Here is a 12,856-nt window from a genome sequence, read left to right on the forward strand (position 1 = left end):
GACACCTGGAGCAACCTTTCCTCTTGCATCTTTGCGCGTTCGCTGGTGACCATGGGCGGACCAGAGAAATGGTGGACCCCGTATCCACCAGGGCTTGGCATGGGGTGCCATTGAGGTTGCAGTCCAGGTACAGCCCATGTGTCTGGCCCAGCTGGCAAAGCCACAGCAGTGACTTGGCGAGGGAAGGAGGGTTGTTGGCGGGTGGCAGTTCCCCCATTGTGCCACCCTGCTTCAGTTTAATGGCGGCTGAGATGCTGTGCTCTGTGAGGTCGGCGCCTGGCAGTGATGTGCAATGTGGCCCGGCTCTCCGCACTGATAGCACCCCCCTGCCGATTGCCCAGCCACTCTTCTGGTTCCCCGCAGAGGTCATTGTGGCGGTGTGGTGGTGGCCTGGCAAGTCACTTCTTCCTCGCCGCTCCCTTCGTAATCTGCCTGCCGCACTTGGTGCCTCATGCTGGGGGGGCGGACGATCTCCCATGCGCAGCACATGCTCAACCAGCTCTGCCTCGAGTAGGGCTGCCATCAGGGTCCCTGGCATGAGCAGGCGGATGTGCCCTCGGAGTCATTCTGGCTGGACCCCCGGACGAAGGCCTGGAGAGTGAACTCTTCCTGCGTCGTGGCATCAAAAGTTGGGTGCCCACGCCGGCCGTACAGGCAGAGGTCCGCAGCGTAGACACACAGGCTCTCTCCCTCTTCCCTCCGGCAGCCAACTACCTTGTCACTGGCGTCATCAGCGTGTGCACAAAACAGTGCTGTATTGCCATCTCAATGGCCAGTTGAGTCGCTCCTCTGGCTGGAGGCCCATGAGGATCTGCAGCGCTCTGCCTTCCAATGCGAGAGCGACCTGGACCACCGTCTCTTGCATGTTCTAAGTTCAGTCAATGTAGCATAGTTATGGAGCAGGAATCGTAACTAAAGGGTCGCTGGTTCGATCCCCACTGTGTGTGAGAGAGATAGAGAGAGAGAGAGAAAGAGAGGTGGGTTGAGAGAGAGAGGGAGAGAGAGGAGGAGACATGCTTCACACCAGGTCCTGAATTTCATTCAGTCTTTTGTTGCTTTTAAAATGAGACAAACTTTTTTTTTACATTTTTTAAACTAATAAAATATCATAGTAAACAGAATTAGGCCATTTTTTTTTCTTTTTTTTGGAAAAAAAAGAACAAAGAACAAATACTCTACACCAAGCCAAAAGCTAATTGCTAACTGGAGCTACAACGACTACTAGAATATACTTAAATTCTTAAAAATAATAATTATAAAAATACTTCACCAAAGTTAGCCAATTAGCCAAGTTAGCCAAGCTTTGTGCTGTAAAAGCAGTGTTCTAAAAGTGGCAGTTAGTGTGAGGGGAAAGTGACAGTTTAAAAGTAACCATTTGAAATGGATACATTGGTGAGTGAAGCTGGGCAGCAACACCCCCTCCCCCTCTGCACTGAGCCACAGTACCCACCAGAGCTCAAGAGTGAGACTGCCAGGAAACAATACAAGCAGTAATTTATGAGGGACAGACCAGAGACTGTCATTACTAATAGGTACCACCATGGGAATATCAGCAACCTCTGATCTGATGAACCTTTTCGACAGATGAACCTATACTGCTTGGCACACAGCTATGTAAACACTACCATTCCACCAAAAAAAGTGGCATTTGCAATGGCTGGAAGATACAAATTTGTGAAGCTGATGACCCCGACAGCATCATGACAATGGTCAGCTTATACAAAAACGGGACAGTCATGATACAGGGCAACCTAAGGGACTTCCAGAAAGATTTCTTGGCCGTAAAAGAACTGGCAAAAAAGAAAAGTCCACTCTTCAAGTAAGTGAGCCCTCACTAAATCACATAGGCACTGCTCACACCTTCAGCACTCCAGCAGAGGAGGTCTCACCCTCTGAGGAGAGTGAGCCCCCCATCTCTGATTTTGCACTCTCCCTCCAGCTCCAGAGCACAGCGACAGAAATGAAGGACAATTTTACTCAGCTGGAGATAGAACTGGCGCAGCTGAGGGAACTGGTGCTCACACAGCTGTGTGCTAAACACAATACCCAGGCCTTACGAGAACAAATAAGGGAAATTAAAAAAGACCATGAGAACTCCCGGACAACACTGATAAAGGAGCTTCACAGAGACAGGAAGATATATAAAGGAGAACTGGCTGCACTAACAGAGGAGGTAAGACAGCTACAGCAGGACAGGGAGACATACTAGAGGGAGTTACCCACGCTGATGGAAGAACTGCAGGACAGAGAGAGGACAGTGCAGGACCTGAGGGAGCAGCTAAGGCCACACCATGAAGCCACACCAGCACGGTCAGCCCAGCCCTAAGCCAAAGCCCAGACATTTCCCCCCACGACACAGCCCACTCAGACTAGGCCCACCCCCTCCACTCTGCAGCCCAGTGCCAGCCCAGCAGCAGCTCCAGCAACCAGGCGGACTGAGCTATGCCCAGGCCGACTGCAGACCAGCAGTCCCTGCCCCCAGTGAGCTGACAAACATTCAGCACATGCTGAGCCTTATCTGCTCCCACCTCATGGGAAAGGTAATGTGGTAAGGAGCCAGAGAACATATATGTCAAAATGTTAAGAATGGTAAGTTGTTTGTGTTCAGATAAAACTATTTTGTATGATTAACCACCTTTAGATTCCGTTCAGGCTGCATGAAAATAATGATGTTATATATTTGTAATAATAATAGGCCTAATCATCATTATTATTCCCCGTTATTACTTTACTGAACATAATTTTCTCATAAACAGAGTTTGTCTCATCTTAAAAAAGGACAAATGTCAAAATCTGCAATAAGAAAATGAAATCACTTAGTATTTCTATGTGGAACATCCAGGGCCTAATCTCTTCAACATTTGGTCTGAAGAGCAGAAACCCTGACTTTATTCAACAAATTAAAGACATACTAATCTTACAGGAAGCATGGTGTAAAACAGGTAGAGTCACTGGTTGTCCCTCAGGCTGCAAGGAGCTCGTAGTACCCTCAGTCAAATTAAACAAAGTCACGCAAGGCAGGGGACTCAGGGGGTATATTAATTTGGTTTAAATCAAATCTAGTACAATCAATAGAAATGGTCAAAAATGGGGAATTCCATATCTGGTTAAAAATTAAGGAAGGAACCACCTCCACAAAAAGTATTATTTTCCTATGTGCCATTTACATCCCTTCCTCAGAATCTCCTAATTCTAATGAATATATGTTCAATTATTTAGAACAGGAGATCTGCCATTTCCAGGCCCAGGGAAATGTGCTGATCTGCGGAGATCTGAATACCAGGACCGGAGAGGAACCGGACTTCATCACCACAGATGGAGATAACCACATCAGCCAGAACCACCTTAATCTCCCCATTTATTCTCACAGGAATAACTATGACAGATACACCAACAATAATGAAAAACATTTCTTGCAGCTCTGTCGAGGACTGGGTCTGTACATTGTCAATGGTAAGTTAAGAGGGGAGTCTTATAGGAGATACACAGCTCACCTCTTGGCAACAGCACTGTTGATTATGCGACCACAGATATAGATCCATTCTCTTTCAGAACCTTCAGGGACAGGCCTCTAACCCTTCTGTCTGATCACAGTCAAATTACTGTGTATCCGAAAAGGACGGAAGCTAACAACACCTACACACATCCCAGTAAGCTGTACAACATTCAAAAATCTTATAGATGGGCCCAAAATAGCACAGAAGAGTACCAGAAAGCAATTCAAAATCAAGAAATACAATCACTCTTAGATAACTTTCTGGTCACCACATACCCTCACAATAAACAAGGAACAGATCTGTCAGTACTACACATAAATTACATTTTTGAAAAATTGGCCTTAATATCCAATCTGAAATTATCAAAAAATAAACCAAAAAATGTGAAACAAGAAAAATGGTTTGATACTGATTGTAAAACCGTAAAAACTCAGAACACTATCTAATCAAAAACACAAACAACCAGATAACCAGGATCTGCACCTCAGTTATTGTGAAACTCTGAAACAATACAAGCAAACCTAATAGATAAACACATCAACCAAAACAAGAGCAAAATATTTGCTTGCTTTATCGATTCCCAAAAAGCTTTTGATTCAATCTGGCAAGATGGTTGAATGTAGAAACTTGAATGTATAAACATTTAGAAAGTGGTGTAGGGGGTAAAACCTATGATGTAATCAAATCAATGTACACAGAAAATAAATGTGCAATTAAAATTGGAAACAAACAAAATTCTTCACTCAGGGGCTTGGGGTGTTCAACATTTACATAAACGAATTGGCCACAATGTTGGAAACATCAGCAGTACCTGGACTCGCTCTACTTGATAAGGAGATTAACTTTTGCTCTATGCAGACAATCTGGTTCTGTTGTCACCCACCAAACAGGTGCATGTCCCAGAGGAAGTTGTGGCTGTCCAGAAGGTTAATGTTTTGGCATAGAGCTGATGAGATCCGCCCCCAGTAACTGAATTTAATTCCAATAAGTAACTAGTATCATGTTCAATTTCTCACATTTATAACAAACCATGAATTTCATGAAAATAGGTTCAGAATTAAACGAGTTACAGTTGAGCTTGTAGAGAAGTCTGCATCTCTCAATACATATTGTATTTGTTTACCAGATACCTCATTGACCGCTTCAATATGGCGCCCACGCAGACGCATAGCTGTGACATACAGCAGTGGTCAATGAGGTATCTACGTTTCTATATCTATGGGTCTGACGTGTAGCCATCATCTTCTGTGATGAGCTCATTGCTGTGATTTGATTAGACTAACGTTATTAGGTAGGTGAAAGATAACTTTTTGCTTAAAATTCTGCCACAAAGCAAGCACTTCGGAACGACGACTCTTAGTTGCTTTGCTTATACCATTTTATACTACTAGTGAGCTAACTACTCACTGCGAAGTAACTTAGCCAGCTAAAGTTTTGCACCCTCAAACTAGCCCAATATTAGCTAGCCATAACCATTCCCTTCCATTAGGACAGCAAGCAACATAGCTAGCAAGCTAACCCTCTAACCCTTTTCCACCCCTTCTTACCTCCCTTTACCACCCCTTACCTTGATGACCTCCCTGGGGGGTTTTGGACAGAGGCAGCAGCACCTGTACGACCACTGAAGTTTAGGTGGAGAAAGAGGGATGGGGATGGCAACATGCTGTGCCAGAGGCCAAGAGTCACACCGAATCAATTGAGACATGGTTAGTTTCATATTCTAGATATTTTAAATGTTAAATTGTTTCAGTCCTTAATGTTAGTGCAGGCCATTGCCAGGGATTACATGCATCACTGTAAATGTACTACAGTTCTATGGGGTTTTAAACAAATTAACCATTGTATTCTGTTAAAAAGTCTGCAGAGTCCCCACAGGTTTGGGTTCAGACTGACCACAGTGATATAATTTACATATTTCTGGGAAAATTACAATAATTTTGGTTCATTGTGTTATAAATCACACAATGTGTGTTCAATATTCTTCAACATTTTAGGCTTAATTACACCAGTTCAGACCCATGTGTCCTCATCTTTAATAGCATCTTTGTGATCTCAAATCCTGAAAAATAAGAAAATGCTTTTTTTGGTCCTAGCATGATTTGGCTCACATAGGTAGCATGAAAAAATGCTTTGATATAGGTGGTCTGTGGTGTACGAACCTCTTCAAAATCTGAAGCATATATTTGATGTTGAAGATCCAAAAAAAGAGAAATAGAAAAACTGTACAATTAGGTTCTCCATTTCTCAACAAATATTAGCCAGTCAGTCAGTCATCAGTCTGACCCAAAACATCATCTATGAATGTAGATTGTGTACAGGTATTTTGAAAACAAATATAAGGGTTATACATATAAATGCTGCTTTAAGAGGGTGTTGCTGGTTTTTGCATTACTGCTGAGCACTGTTGTAAGATTGATCCCCCCTCTCACTCTAGTTTAGAGGCGACTCCAGAGGTTGTTCTTGAGACTGCTGCACAGACAGTCACTGCTGGTATGTAATTTATTGTATATGTACTGTGTATAATGTCTTCTACCTTTGTGTCTGCAAAATTAACTCTTGGACTAAAAAAAAGTCTCAAAACCATGCTTTATGAGGATATGTTTCTCCCTGAATGAATTAATTTTTGTGTTTTTTTTTGAGATATGAGGTTTTGAAGCTGTTGATCAGCAATTGCAAAGCATCATTCACAATGTTATCCAACACTGTGTTACAATATAAATTCCATGTTTTTGGCTAGTTTGTATGCAAATGATCAAACAGTGGGCAAAAAAAATCTTAGGCCTCTTATAGACACTCCATGTATTTCTTTTACAATTGCAACAGAATGTCTTCTGCAAGATCTGCAGCAGTCCTTCAGTGGGTCTGATGATGAGCTAGAAGTAGCAGCAGCAGACCAAAGAACTCCTCTGACTTCCCTGGATTGGAGCACTCGTAGTGCTCTCTTTTCTGAGAGATGGAGGGCAAAGAGACATCGCCTTGTTAATAGCATGCTGGCACAGGGGAATGTGGCAACAAACTGCAGCCAGTGTGGGAACAACTGGGCGGCTGTCAGATGCCGAGACTGCCTGTGCTGAATGCAACATCAGCAGGCACAACAAAACCTACGTCCTCCACAACCAGGGTGCCATGTGTGCTGGTTTCTTTCAGCCATTGCCTCCAACCAGTTGTGCTGTGGATAAGGCTCTTACACATTGTGGTAAGTTACAGACTGCTTTATGTGTGTATATATATATATATATATATATATATATATATATATGTGCTAATGATGAATTATCCTAATTCACATGTGTAATGTCTTTCAGTGTGACTTTTGCCTATCGAGATGCAGAGGTGGATGATCTTATATGAAGTGGCTACTGGCCCGCCACTCTCAACTTTGCAACAATTTATCGGGCAGACTTATTTTATACTTTTGCGTACATGAAGATGGCATCACCAGGGACGTCCTGTCAGGCATTTCTACGAATGTTTGAGAAGTGGACTGTTCACTTTGGCCGCGTCAGTATTTCTTTCTTCATTCTACAGCATCATAAATTTGTTGGTGTTTTTATATTAAAAGTTCTTTGTTAAAAAAATTGTATTGTGCTGTTATTTTTTTCTTTTAATATACTGGGAAGATCTCAGACCGTTTTAAAAAAAAAGCCTTTTTGAATGGGCGGCAGTTCAATATGAAATCGATTCTGCAAGGAGGAGCAATTTAGCTGTCCTGCCTGCACCCCGGCAATGCTTGCGGTCTCTTTTGTTGTTTTTTTTTTTTAGATCTGAGGAGAGGGCCAACTTTGACAGTGTCTTCATTGCTAATGATGAAGATGTGACCAGATTTATGGATCACATACACAGCAAAACCAAACATGTAATTGCAGACTTGCACTTCTATCTGAATATCTAAAGTAAATAACATAATTCAGTCTGTCAATACTGCCATGTATTGTGATATCCACCTGTATACTTAATTGCTCAAAAAATCTACTAACGCTGATCTGTTCCTTGTCCTCAAAAAGTCATGTAGAATTGACAACAGTAATGACTGTTGATGAGATCATTTGTTGGTTGTGATTTTCTACAATGTAGGTCACTGGAAGCGGCATGTGTGGTGGGGAGTGATCGGCAGCCAGAGAGACTTCGCACAGATCCTGCAGTAAGGTGGATGAGGAGGGACTGGAGCTGGCAGTCTGCAGGCACGGTGTCTTGCTGGCTGACCTTAATAAGGGCGTGTAGCGAAGGGCGAGAGCAGTCACCCCAGTACCAACCATGCAACTTTGACCGCAGTCAGAGCGCATACTCAACTGTAGTGACAGCACTCACAGGGCGAAGGGCACAGGTCACAGGGCGAAATATCTGCATACCCCATGTTTTTACAGGACCAGGTGGTGTCCAAGCATGACATCACCTTCATTTGTATGGACGTTGCCTGCAAATACTGGCCATACCCACAAAGAGTTTGTACTGGCTGTCCAGAGCTCCAGTCCCTTCAGAACTGGAGGCCCTTCCTGTTGGTTTTACATGCTAAAGCCCATGACTTCAAATGTGACGGTGTAGTGCAGGGGTGTCCAAACCTCTCCTGGAGGGCCACTTGTCCTGCATGTTTTAGATCTCTCCCTGCTCCAACACAGCTGATTCAAATGATCAACTCGTTATGAACTCCTGAAGCTGCTGAATAACAAACTGATCATTTGAATCAGCTGTGTTGGAGCAGGGAGAGATGTAAAACATGCAGGACAAGTGACCCTCCAGGAGAGGTTTGGACACCCCTGGTGTAGTGCACAACATTGCTATCAAATGACATGCAATCCTATAAATATCAGTACGGCGGCTTCTTAACCAGCTTTGTTTTTTCGCTGTCCATGTGCTCATGTTTACGGTTTTCCCCTGTGTTCCAGCCCTGCCCTGTTCTCCGCCCTGTCTCTGCCCACCTGTGCCTGATCACCTGCATCTCATCCCCTCCTGACAATAAATGATCTTTAACCATCATCAGAATCAGAATAGACTTTGTCATTGTCATATACCAGAGTAACATATCTACTTCTGTCAAGGAGGTTATGTTTTCACCTGTCTGTATGTGTTTGTTTGTAAGCAGGATTACTCATAAGGTTCCCCACTAATTTACATAGAACTTGGTGGAAGGGTGGGGCATGGGCCAGGGAAGAACCTAGTAGGCAGTTTGAATTTTGATTAGGCTTTAGCTGAATTAAAGGGGACTGTTGGGCCTTGCTGGAGGTATCACTGTACCAAATGCCCTTGATGTTCAGGTTTGTGTCCCTCTGTCCAGGTGAAATGGAATGCAGCAAATCAAGATGGTGCTGGTTCTGGTTCCACACTAGGGGAGGAAGTGGAACAGTGTAATGCTTTTCCCTCTAGGACAGCAGTCACCTCTAAGCACATACCAAAAGCAGATGCTATATAATTGTACCTTTGGATACAGAATGAATGACATTACAATTGTGACCTGGTGGAACTAACAGTCAAAGGTCTTGGCTCTAGGGTACTCGGCTACTCCACCTGGGGACTTCACCCCAAGAAATGCTTACGGCTTATATTCCTAAGATATAATACGGAGACAAGAGGGTTCTCGCATGCAGCTAAGCTAGCAAAGACGACAGACGTAGTATTTCAGTTGAATGCAAAAGTTTAACAAATTAAAAATATAGGCCTGCCTTATTGCTACAAACTCTTAAACAGGTGGGAAGGTAATAAGGGCAAACAATGCCGCCAGAGGACAGGGTAATGGCTGCCACCAGAGATAAAATGTTGAAAAATGATAGGGGACGAGTAGGCTGATGGCCGAGGTGGTTACCTTTTCTGGGAAGGGGAGAGACCAACACACCACGCGTGCCCTTGTTCCTGGTGCCTGTTAACACACACACGCACAGCAAATAGTGAAGTGCACTTTACCACTACGACACTGAAGGAGGGGACCGAGGTCCAGCGACCCACCCTGCAGACCAGCAGCTACACTCCCTGATAACTATGTGGGGGGGGGGGCAACCAGTTGGTTAAGGACTAAATACAAATGATATAAAATGCTGAGCACAAATAGTAAAATCACGCACAACGAGTGGCCAGACACACCAACTCAAGCCACTTACATTAAAACCTCGCAAGGCAAAAGCTAAACTAAGATTACGGGAGGCAAAGCAGCAGTAGCAAATTTTCCTAAAGAGGTAAAAAAAAAAAAAGAAAAAAATATTCATCATAGTCGCGCATTCACACAGCAGTACCGAGTACACAACACACATTACCCCCGATTACCGCGAGCTGCACACACGAGAAGAGGCAACCCTAGTTTAAATTTTACCTCTACGTGCCTTCCGGTTAGCGTGAGCGAGACTGGTCCCTACTCGGCGTCTCCAGCACAGACCTAAATTAAAACATCGCCGTTACACACACGCATATTTAAAATACAGCATCACTTGTTTGCAACATGGATTTTAACGAAGGTACGGGTGCAACAGATTGAATAAAACGCAAATACCTTCAGTGAAGCACATACACACACCACAGGACGCGTTTGTATACCCACGAATACCTGTTACCAAACAATTCAATTTTAGACACACGCGTGAGCACAGCAATGATCTAACGGTGATTGAAAACCAAACAGGGAGCACATACCTTTCAGCATCGATAGCATTACACACCGGAAAGCAGTGAACCAAGGGACTCGAACTGCCGTTCCTGACGAATCGGCCATTTAAATACAAAAAGGGACCTTGGCTAATTAGTGGTTAGCCACCCGAGTGCTACTTGGGGGGCGTAGCCAAGAAGGGAAGGAGCTACGGTGGCTGAGAGGCAAAAGGGTAACTCTGCCGGTTACACTATAATTACAAGGGAATTTTTGCAGAAAGGATGCAATGACACCCTGACACTTCTGTCCATAAGATGGAACCAGCAGAAATGGTAAAACCTGGCTAAATTACTTTCCCAGAGATACCATAAGGTAGACAGAAACAAGTGAGTTGATATAAATTGAGAAGAGTAGGGGTCCCAGTACTGAACCCTGTGGAACTCCTGTAGTGAGAGGGGTGGGTGCAGAGGTGGAACCTTTCCAGTAGATCTGGGAGGATCTACCAGTCAGGTAGGACTTGAACCAAGGGAGGGCTGTCCCAGAGATGCCCATCTCTGACAGCTTTGATATTAGTGTCTGGTGGTTGACTGTGTCGAAAACAGCGGAGAGATCGAGGAGGGTGAGGACAGATGACAGGTCAGAGGCTCTAGCAGTGTGGAGAGCCTCTAACACTGCCAGGAGTGCGGTTTCCATTGAGTGGCCAGCTCTGAAACCTGACTGATGGGGGTCCAGGAGGTTGTTCCTGAGAAGAAAAGGGGACAGTTGGTTAAGTACTGCACGTTCCAGGGTTTTGGATAGAAATGAGCGGAGAGATACCGGTCGGTAGCTCGTAACACCTGATGGGTCAGTTGATGGTTTCTTCAGGAGTGGTGTGACCAGAGCTTTCTTGAGGTCTGTGGGGACAATACCAGAGATTAGTGAGGTGTTGATGAATGAGGAGAGAAATGGGGTGATCTCACCGGATATAGATTGGAGCAGAGTAGAGGGGATGGGGTCCAGAAGTCAGGTTGCAGCATGGTGGTCTGAGTCAGAGTACAACAGCCTCGTTCCACCCGAGCAAGCAGTGTGCATGGATCGTATCCTGGACACAGAACATCCCTGGCCTTGGCAAATTACACAAAGTGGTACGCATTTTATGTACTGTGTGTATTCTTCCACATGGGTGTTCTGGTGTGCATGCTTGCATACTGGCAAAGTATGCATATGAATGAGAAAAATTATCTCTGAAGCTACATACTTTGTGCAGTGGTCTTAATCGTCCATATCAATGTATTACAGGCTCTGTTGATTTCAGCACGGCTCAGAAGGCTTCAAGAGGAGAAGAAGATCCTTGTGAAAGAGATGAAGCAGCACTGGGATTCTCTCAAGGTCCATGCCAGTGTCTTGTCTGAGTTGTCTCTCCATCAGAGTGAAGACACCCTGCAAAGTAAATGTGCACTTCTATTTGAAGTTTTATATAATATGTTTCACCAAGCTATGTTTGAGTTGTAAAAGACTTGTTGCTTACCTGTACAGTGACACATTTTGTCCCTTCTTAAGGACATCTAACAGAGAATGCGAGGAAAGGTCTCACCTGCCTCATCCGCAGAAGGCAGGGGGAAATGAGACAGCTGCAGAGGCATGCAAGGAAGTTCTACCTGCATGTCCTGTCATCAGCAGATGACAGTCATGTTTTGGACACAACTGAGAGCTCAGATGAATTTGAGATTAGCTCTGAAAGTTCAGGGTCAGATGTTGATGCAGTGTAATGTAACTGTCCTCATGCTATTTCATTGCACCTGATAGAATGTAACTGGTTCAAACCTGTTTAAATTGCATTTTGTTTGCATTACATTTTGTATTAACGTTTCCACACACACACTGTGCAATACCCATCTGACTGTTAGAGACAGCCAACCACATTTAGGGTTCAAAGGGATGTCCCCAGTAGCTGACCCATTGGGTGTCCCCAAGACATCCAGGTGTGATATGCACATCCTGATGGGAATGTTCACACCTGCCATTTGGTATACCGCAGACAAGGTACTTAAACCCCCACTTGTGGCCATTATGTTGAAGATCTGTGAAGACTCGCATGTCGCTGCTCCCATGCGAGTCTCCCTTTGTGCATTGAAATAAATCTTTTCAATTGAAAAGTGGTCATCAGTGTGTTACTTCGCCGGTCCCGACTTGGTTCCATGAAGGGAGAAAATTCCCAACACACCTGTGCTGTAAATGTTTGATTAAATTGCGTCTGAAGAGATCACTGAATAAATTATACTTGCAAACAGTCTTTTTATTTATGTAAAGATTGAAACAATTACATTCCAAGGGGGCACTATAGGCTCTGTGAGAGTGAGAGGTGTTATTTCACTTTTCTCCAATATTCTCCATCACAGTTAGATGTTCTATGCCAAATTTCATTGTTCTATGACATGTGCCTGTGCACAAGGGAGCTACGCATCTGGCTCTCACTTATGTTGGACCTCTCATTGCGGCGACTCATAATCTACAGTTTCGGCCCGATCGAACTTTCCTAGCTCGCGTGGCAACCTTCCATATGTGAACACAACCAGCATTTCTAGGGGTCGCTATGGGCCGCCCATGGTAGCCAGCCACCTGAAACTCGAGGGATCGCTTTGGCCTCCTGGGGTGCTTTTGCATGCCAAGTTTTGTGGTCCTCGGACATTCGGGTGCTGACATCATGTTTGGCCTCTGACCTCTGGCCTCTGACCTCCTGTGTCTGTTAGAGTCTTCTAGGGCCTATTTCAGTTCAGAGCACCAGACAAAAATGGGCAGGGGGACGCGCTTT

The 12,856-nt window shown here is 44.4% G+C and overlaps 1 long non-coding RNA gene across 1 annotated transcript; it reads right to left on the bottom strand.

Moving 5' to 3' along the window:
• On the bottom strand, window positions 1-10,219 carry LOC118791310. Its single transcript, XR_005005538.1, has 5 exons — window positions 10,113-10,219; window positions 9,973-10,026; window positions 9,796-9,858; window positions 9,295-9,348; window positions 1-938 (listed from the first exon to the last, which is right to left on the bottom strand). It is a non-coding gene; the product is annotated as an uncharacterized LOC118791310 (long non-coding RNA).
• Between the last annotated feature and the right edge of the window lie 2,637 nt (window positions 10,220-12,856).

The sequence above is a fragment of the Megalops cyprinoides genome, chromosome 16 (genome assembly GCF_013368585.1).
Source record: "Megalops cyprinoides isolate fMegCyp1 chromosome 16, fMegCyp1.pri, whole genome shotgun sequence".
In the NCBI taxonomy this organism is placed as follows: domain Eukaryota; kingdom Metazoa; phylum Chordata; class Actinopteri; order Elopiformes; family Megalopidae; genus Megalops; species Megalops cyprinoides.